Here is a 9438-nt window from a genome sequence, read left to right as displayed (position 1 = left end):
CGTTGCTCCATTGCAACCAGAGCTATTCTAGCACCTGAGGCGGAGGCCATGGAGCCATCCTCAGTGCCCAGGCCAACTTTGCTCCAATGCAGCCTTGGCTGCAGGAGAGGAAGAGAGAGATAGAGAGATAGAAGAGGGGGAAGGGTGGAGAAACAGATGGACGCTTCTTCTGTGTGCCCTGGATGGAAATTGAACCTGGGACTTCCACACACCGGGGCGATGCTCTACCACTAAGCCAACTGACCAGAGCCACATCTATTAATTTTTAGAGTGAGAGGAGGAGGGGGGGAGAGAGAGAGAGAGAGAGAGAGAGAGAGAGAGAAACATCAATCAATTTCTATATGTGCCCTGACTGGGAATCAAACCAGCCTATTGGGATGACACTCTAACCAACTGAGCTATCTGGCCAGGGTGCCACTGTCAGCTCTTGTTAGCTCCTACCAGGCCTCTCTGCTTCCATCCTCATTCCCTACCATGTCTTTCTCCACTGTTAAAGGTTAATTACCTTCTTCCTGAGGTCAAAAAGAGTAGGGACACAGTGCAGGTCAAAGGTGTCCTTGCTGTGGTATCACTTGATCCAGGCATGACTCTCTGTTTGGAGGATGGAGGCACAGAGCTTTGATATTTTTTTATTTTAAGTGATTTGAGCTCATCATTGACAAACCAAGCAGCATTAAGTTTTTTTCTGATAGTTGGAAATAAAAATGTATGTAATCAGTGGTTTAGGATGTGACATGAGGGAGTTCTCAGTGCTGTTCTTAAGACCACCCAGTGACTGGCTAAACCACAATTTCATGACCTAGTGGCAAAGAGATGGGTGTTCAAATGGTAGGACACATCAGAATTTATCAAGACAATGGATACATAAAAAGGGAAAATATAAGGAGAACACCAGAGTCTCTGTTGTCTGCCACCCATCAGAAACCAGGTGATCAGAGCATAGAACAGAAACCTGTCTCCTGGTAGCCACTGTCACTTACAGAGGGAGTAAAGCCATAGTTATGTATAACAGAACCAGACCTGGCCAAGAACCAGACTTAATCCAGAAACCAAAAGATACACAGTGAGAAACAGAAATCAAGCCATCAAGGGAAGAAGATGCATCTCCACAGCTTTTTACTCCAGGAGCTAAGAACAACAAACCAGGACGGAGAGGGTCTGAGTGCTGTATTTCTCAGGCGATGTTGTTTATTTAGCTCTGCTGGGTGAAAGAAAAACAAGTAAACTCAAGAGTGAACGTGTTTACCCCTGACTCTTGCAATGCCAGCATCTGCAGACATTTGATGATCCTACAGATGTGACATTAAGTGAGAAAACGGCCACTTTCCCTATCATGGACAGCTAATGGTAACCCTGAAGGGCTCTTCCTTGAGTGTTTGCTGTGTCTTTTACTTGGAGAGCCAGTTTCGAAGGCTGCTCTTTGCAAAACACGGCAAGTACAGAGGCAGGGAGGTCACTCAGGAGACTGCTGCAGTTGTGCAGGGGACAGGGTTGGTGGCTGCAGTGATGCTGGTGAGAAATGGTCAGTCTGGACGTATCTTGATGACAATGCCCAGTCTTCCTATTCTCTGCTGGACTGTTAATGCTTCGACCAATATTATTTTCATGAGTGATACTATCTTTATCCCTGGTTCTCCCAACGAACTCTCTTTGTACGCTTTTGTAGGAGAGAGTATATTGCACAATCTCTCTCTCTCTTGCACAATGAGTGATCCTTGAAGTCTATGCTTGATAAACAAGGCTATGAGGAGGTAGATGAAGTGAGGGCAGAGTGATGTGGCAAAAAGGGCAAGAAGAACATGACTAAGGGTCTAGTTTATGCCAGGCCTGGTTCTGGACACTTTTCCTGGGCTATTAGTTAAGGAGAACAGAAGATCTTGCTAAAAGTGTGCTTTGCTTTTCACATTATATGGTTTTATCCCCGAGAAAGAAGCAGGTGGTTTGGCAGACTCTGTTGTAAGATGCTGATGATTAATGCCAAGAGAGTGGGCCATACCATTCCCTGACTAATATTTGTTGAGCACCTACTAGTGTCAGGTACACTGTAGACATTGGGGATAGAAGGACACAGGAATAATCTTCAAGATGTTTACAGTCTTGTGGGGCCTACTGGTGAGCACACAGGCAAATTTAACACAGGGCAATGAGCACCTAGCTTAGCTTTATAGTGTCAGCAAGGACTTCCTCGAGTAAAGGCTGGAAAGATTGTTACTCAGGCAAAAGTGAAGGGGTAGGAAGCTAGTATTTCAGGATGAGAGAACAGAATGTGCCAAAGGGGGCAGATGGGAAAGTTTTGCAGTGCCTAGAGTGAAGGGTGCTGGGAAGCTATAGAAGATGAGACCAGATTATATAAAGAAGCCCCCGCAGGCCACAGAACTTCCACAGTAGAAGACATCACCATATTCCTGTCCTCTGGCCTGTTTCATTTTGTTTGAGCTGCTTGTTTTCTCCTATTTTGTGGGAACAAGGGTATTAGAAATGAATCAAGGATGAACCAGGGTTCGCTATCAGCCACTGCAGATTTGTGACTGATCTTAGCAACCTCCACTCTTAACTTGGCCCGCTTTAGTGTGCACGCCTATTGTTTATTCCCTACTGGCCTGTAAAATACCACAGAGGCAAAGGCACTGCCACGTGGCTTTCAACTTGGAGTAGATAACATGAAAGCAAGACACATTTACACACATTGTTTGTGAGTCTATTTTCTTTCTGGCCTTTTGTCTTCCTTCTTTTATTCTCATTGTATTGGAACCACTCTCTTCTGATGACCCAGGCAGGAACTGTGCCTCACATGGGCGCTGGAAACACATTCTGTCTGTTTATAAACACTTGATAGAGGGAATCCAGGTGAAAGAGAAATGCAAACTGGAGTCCAGTGAAAATTTTTACCTGAAAGAGGAGTACGTTATGACCCCCCCATGCCTTCTCCCAGAAGTTCCCCAGTTTGCACAGAGTTGGCCTCATCCTGTCCTTCCAATCCAACCTCTTGCTACCCGACAATGAGAGTAGAAGTTAAATTACTCCCTTATTACTTACTTACGACAGTGATTGTCAACCTTATTACACTTGGGGACCAGTGAAAATAGGAGAATTATTTTGGGGACCACTAAGGCAGATATCACCCTGAGCAGAAGTGAATTTGACTAAGATCATTGGGTTAGAATCTTCACACATCAGGGTGATTAACTCTTTCACCAACTGTCTTGAAATTTCTGGTGGACAAGTTCGTGGAGCAGTGGTTGAAAACACTGATTCAGGCGACTTGACATCTGGAATTGAGTTTAGAGATTGTTTGGATTATTGTTTCCCACCCACCCCAAAATAAGGAGATAGCCTTAGGAAGTCAAGCCCAAGGCAGAGCTCAGACAAGGCCTCAGATTGGAAGCCAGGTCTTCTGATTTTAGAGTTGAGGGTCTGTTTTCACCTGTTGACCTTGATTTCTCCAGAGGCAGAGATCAAAAGGAATGAGGACAAATAGCAGTCTCAAGATCCTGTGGGTTTTTATTTGACACAAGTATTTGTTCAAAAGCAGTTAGGTAGTTGGATAATTTTATTAAAGCATTGATCTCTAGATTTATGCAAAGTTATCATTTAGGGCAAATGGTATGAATGCTAAGATTGATAAGGGATTGTGGAAAATGTTTAGTCATTGTGCAAAGTATTTTACTATAGGTACTCCTTTAACTTGCTAGTGAAAATATATATTCACATATATAAATATATAAAATATTTTAGAAATATAAATATATAAATGTATCTCTATGGATTATCTATCATCTATCTATCTATATCTATCTATCTATATCTATCTATCTATCTATCTATCTATCTATCATCTATCTATTATCTATCATCTATCATCTCTTTATCTAATCTAGTTTATGTGCAATTTTTCCAAGCATCTATTGCATCAGGTGAAGCCTGTTCATAGATCAGGATTTTATTGCTCACTCTAGCTGTGTTATAAGTCTCAATGAAAGTTTTTGATTTTCATGCTGAACTCGGCAAGCAATCTGTGGCAGGTCCATGATGGCTTATTCTATGGAGTTTCAGCTGAGTGAGTGACTGAGCCAGCACATGTGAACCCGGGTAGGACATACGAAATGCTTCTATTTTGTGGGGTGAGAGTAGTTATGGCTTATCCTGTCTTTATAGCACTCTGGTGAGCTTTTCTTATAAAAGGTTACTTTGAATCTTCAGGCTGGGACCTATTCTGTGATCATTGTAGCTTTTTATGTCCTGATAGCTACTTATCTCTCCAGTTGGCTCCTATATAAATTTTAGAATTTTAACTCTATGATGCTGGGATAAGTAGGTAAGCAGTGGGAAGCCACCATAACTGTTTCTTCCTGGAGAGTCAAAAAGATGAAGGTTCTTAGTCTATCCAGACAATTTAGGCCTGTATTAACAGAAATGGATAATCTGAATGCCTGAATAACATTCTTTATTTGTACTTAAAGTTTATTACATGTATCTAACAACTTCTCACACATGTTAAAGCCAAGTGATATTTCAAAAATAGAGTTTAATAGTATTTGCCATCAAAGAAACAGAAATCTCTTAAAGTGAGAAGAAATAGTAAAGGGCAGGATTGCAGTGGTACAACTTGTTCTTTCTTTTTTTTTTTTTTTTTTTTTTTTAATATTTTTCTGGAAGGTTTTAATTTTTATTTATTTATTCATTTTAGGGGGGGAGAGAGAGAGGAAGAGAGAGAGAGAGAGCAGGGGAGGAGCAGGAAGCATCAACTCCCATATGTGCCTTGACCAAGCAAGCCAGGGTTTTGAACCGGCAACCTCAGTGTTTCCAGGTTGACGCTTTATCCACTGCGCCACCACAGGTCAGGCCAACTTGTTCTTTCTGACACCCAGTGTTTGAACTGATAATCCTCATCATGCTGTGAGATGAGACTGTAACATTAACTCACTTTTTCTATTAGTTACTCCTTATTCTGTCAATTAGGATAGGCTAGATGAGGCTGTGGTAACAAACAACTCAAATTTTAGCAGTATAATAGAACAGGAGTTACTTTTTGCCTATGCCACACAACCACTGAGCAGGGGGCTCTGCTTATCATAGTCCCTCAGAAACTCAGGCTGATGCAGAAGTCACTGACTAGGAGTTTCTGTGAAGCCTAAGAGGTGTGAATGAAGTTCCCCTGAGTCCCACCCTGATAACTAAATGCTTTGCCTGGAAGGGACACATAGCACTTCTATTCACATTTCTTTGGTCAAAGTGAGTCCTATGCCCACACTCAGTTCCACCAAGGGTCAGGAGAGAGGAAAAGGACCAATCATACAATTATACTAGAGGAACACACTGAACTAGTAAGGTATCATCTATATATAATACTTTTCTCTCTTCTTTTCATTTTCTTTTTTATTTTTTTAAATATGCAATGCTTCACAAGTTTGCGTGAAGGGACCATGCTAATCTTTTCTGTATTGTTCCAATTTTAGCATATGTGCTGCCGAAGTGAGCACTTTTCTTTGCATTTTTAATAAATGAAACAAGAGAATGATATTCCTAGTAATAAATGATTGATTTTTATTAAAAGGCAAAGAAGGTTATTTTAAAACACTCTCCTTTTTTGTTTCTATGTAGTTAATGTGTATGGCCCTTGAGCCTAGAACCATGTATATGTCATGCCAAGAAAATGCTCTAAAATATTGAACCGAAGTGTTAGTGTGATCATTTCTAGAGTTTGAATTACTCTTTGCCTATTAAGTTTATTCTAGAATTTTTTTTACTTGTTTCATTACTTGTGAGTCTCTCACAGAAAAATATATATAAAAACACTTGTATACAAGAGGAAGATTGGGACCTTAAGTCTCAAGACTATTGCTGATTGAACACATCCTCTATGAGAGGCACACATTAGGTACTCACCTGAGTTATAGCATTTACTTCCCTCAGTGATTCTATGAGATAGCTATCATAATCTCTGTTTTGTAGATGTGGATACAGAGTCACTTCATAATTAATTAACTAAGCCACTGACATGCAATTTATGAAGCTAGGATTTTATCTGAGTCCATTTGACCCCACATCCCAGCCTCTCTCTGCTATAATTTGCAGCTTTTATGTACTCATATTAATTCTGAAGCAAAATAGTCGTTTTCATCTAGCTGGGCCTATAGACATGCAGTTAATGATATATGTACAGACAGACCCAGTTAGAATGTAGCAGCTTTGATTAAGGCCCTTGAGCTACATGAAGGAGCACATAATTTAGTAGCTAAGAGCAGAAAATTTGAAACCAGCCTACTTGGTAGTTAACTTCACCCAGCCTCAGTTTCCACCTTTGTAAAAGGGGTATAATAAATTAGGTAGGTACCTCATCTACCTAATCATTTATGAGGATTGAATGAGTTATTAATTGTAAAATGCTCAGTGCAGTGCCTAGAACAGAGTAGGAATTGTATAGTTGTTTTACGGAAATACAACTTAGGATTCTTTGTTATGAGGACACATAGTTGTGCTGCGGTTCTTTTGGTTAGTGGTCAAGTTCAAACATGGCTATGAAGGCATATGAATGTGTTTGCTGTAGACTGGAGGAATGGTTCTCAGAGGAGTCATATGGGTTCTTAGGAACCATGGAGAGAAGCGGTGGCACATGGTCAAGGCCACTTCTTTTGGAGAGGTTGAATTATGGCTTGGGGGCTTCTTCATGTCTCTTTGATGAGGGTAAACTGTACAGAAATTCAGGGACTGGGCAGGAGGCTTTCTTGTTGCCTGTCCTGCAATGTATTGTAGGTGCTGCTAGAGCAGTTGGTGTTGCTGGGTCAGAGTCCTCTCACAGGTCCTTAGCCACTTTTGTTTGACTGTCTACCCTTGAGGATGGCCTGCATGGACATAAGAATATGGAGAGGGTATGAACTTTTCTTATGCCAACCTGAAATTCTAGAAACTGAATTCTGGGATGATTTTGATCCCAAGATTAGGTTTATAATTCAGATTAAGTCACTAAGAGCTTTCACTCCCCAGAAAAAACCAATGACATTTATGAAGTGCCTCCTTTGAGCTAGATATTGTGTTGGATACATTATCTTTATTTATTTACCTTTATTTTGTTTGTTTATTTTGTTCATTAGATTTCACATGTAAGTGAGATTATATGGTGTTTGTCTTTCTCTGACTGGTTTATTTCACTTAGCATAATAATCTCCAGGTCCATCCATGCCATTGCAAAAGGGCAAGATTTCTGTCTTTTTTATGGCTGAGTAGTATTCCATTGTGTAAATCAGTGTTTTTCAACCAGTGTGCCATGAGACATGGTCAGGTGTGCCATGGGGAAATTAAACATGGGTCCCCAAACTATGGCCCGTGTGCCGGATATGGCCCGCGGAGGCTATTTATCCGGCCCGTTGCCAGCTGCCTCCATCCGAACATAAACATTCCCCTCACAATCCCTCCAGCTATCAGCGACAGGAAGAGTGGAGGCACAGGGAATGCTCACTGACCAATCACCTTCTAGGATTCATCCTGGCCACTAGCAATGAACCAATAGTAGGCTGCCTCTCATCCACACCCAGGAAGGTCCCCGCTCAGGCTGCCACGCACTTGTCATTGTGTGGCCGCAGTGAGTAGTTGAAGCTGCTACTCCTCCCCATGGTCCCAATTTCTAATCCTGGTCAGGACTGGAGGTAAATGATGCCACCACTAGATGAAGCCTCAGCCTCAGCTGGTTATGTCTATCCTGATGGTGTATATAGATATTTGACCTTTTTCTTTTTAAAAGAGGCCCCCGCAGAGGGTGATGTACAATGCATCACAATGTTATCTAACTTTAAAGCTAAAGTTTGCTGATATTCCTTTGGACAGTTTTTGATTATCTGTTGCCAAGGAGTTCCCCATTCTGGCCAACAAAGCTATTTTGACATTGCTTCCATTTTCAACCACATATCTATGTGAGCTGAGCTTCTCAAGCTTGACTGAGATAAAAACTAAAAACAGAGAGAGACTGAGAACTGTTGAGGAAGAGCTTCGTGTGTGTCTTTCTACCATTCCTGCCAGGATATCCCTTTTGTGTTCATCAAAACCGGCCCAGGTTTCATACTATGTGAGTATAAATACATTTAGAAACTATATTATTAATTATATGTATAATATGTACTGTGTTAGAGTATCATTTTGTGTCATTTTGGTAGGTGGTGTGCCCCAGATTTTGTAAATGTAAAAAATGTGCCGCGGCTCAAAAAAGGTTGAAAATCACTGGTGTAAATGTACCATAGCATTTTAATCCACTCATTAGGCCCTGACTGATTGGCTCAGTGGTAGAGCATTGACCCAGTGTGCAGAAGTCCTGGGTTTGATTCTCGGTCAGGGCACACAGGAGAAGTGACCATCTACTTCTCCACCCCTTCCCTCTCCCTTCTCTCTCTCTCTCTGTCTCTCTTCTCTTCCTGCAGCCATGGCTAGATTGGTTTGAGCAAGTTGGCTCTGGGCACTGAAAATGGCTCCATGGCCTTGCATTAGGCACTAGAATAGCTTGGTTGCTGAGCAATGGAGTGGCAGCCCCAGATGGGCAGGGCATTGCTGGGTAGGGGACTTGCCGGGTGGATCCCTTTTGGGGTGCATATGGGAGTCTGTCTCTCTGATTCCCTGCCTCTCACTTAACTAAAAAAAAAATCTATTCATCTAATGATGGGCACTAGGGCTGCTTCCAAACTGTGGTTATTGTAAATAGCACTGTAATAAAGTACAATGAACAGAGGGGTACATATATTCTTTTGAATTAGTGTTTCGGTTTCTTTGGATATAGTTCCAGAAGTGGAATTGCTGGGTCATAATGCAGTTTCATTTTTAATTTTTTGAGGTAATTCCATAGAACTTTCCACAGTGGTTGCATTAATCTGTCTTCCCACCAACAGTTCATGAGGGTTCCCTTTTATCTGTATCCTTGTCAACACTTTTTGTTTGTTGATTTATTGATGATAGCCATTCTGACAGGTGTGAGGCAATATCTCATTGTGGTTTTAATTTGCATTTCTTTGATGATTAATGACATTGGGCATCTTTTCATATGTCTATGTATGTCTTTGGAAAAGTGTCTATTCAGGTTTTTTGCCCACTTCTTAATTGGATTGTTTATGTTTTTTGGTGTTGAGTTATCTTTATTTACTTATTTAATTTAATTTATTGGGGTGATATTAATTAGTGAAATTATGTAAGTTTCTGGTGTACAGTTTTATAATACATTATCTGTATATTGTATTGTGTGTTCACCGCCCAAGATAAGTCTCCTTCCATCACCATTTAGTCCCTCTCTACCTTCTCCTACCACACCCCTATATTGTATCATCATTAAACAACATCATCACAGCAATTCTGTGAAATGTGCTCATTTCCTCATTTTATAAGAACAGTGAGACTTAGAATGGTTCAATGGTGAGCCCATCAGGGCCACTTGGCTAATAAAGAGAACAGGACATGGTTTGA

General features: G+C 41.1%; 1 pseudogene; it reads right to left on the bottom strand.

Moving 5' to 3' along the window:
• Positions 1-5384: 5384 nt before the first annotated feature.
• Positions 5385-5480, bottom strand: LOC136387129 (U6 spliceosomal RNA; annotated as a pseudogene).
• Positions 5481-9438: the final 3958 nt, after the last annotated feature.

Source organism: Saccopteryx leptura, unplaced genomic scaffold, assembly GCF_036850995.1.
Source record: "Saccopteryx leptura isolate mSacLep1 unplaced genomic scaffold, mSacLep1_pri_phased_curated manual_scaffold_95, whole genome shotgun sequence".
Lineage (NCBI taxonomy): Eukaryota > Metazoa > Chordata > Mammalia > Chiroptera > Emballonuridae > Saccopteryx > Saccopteryx leptura.
This window is presented reverse-complemented; position numbering and strand designations above follow the sequence as displayed.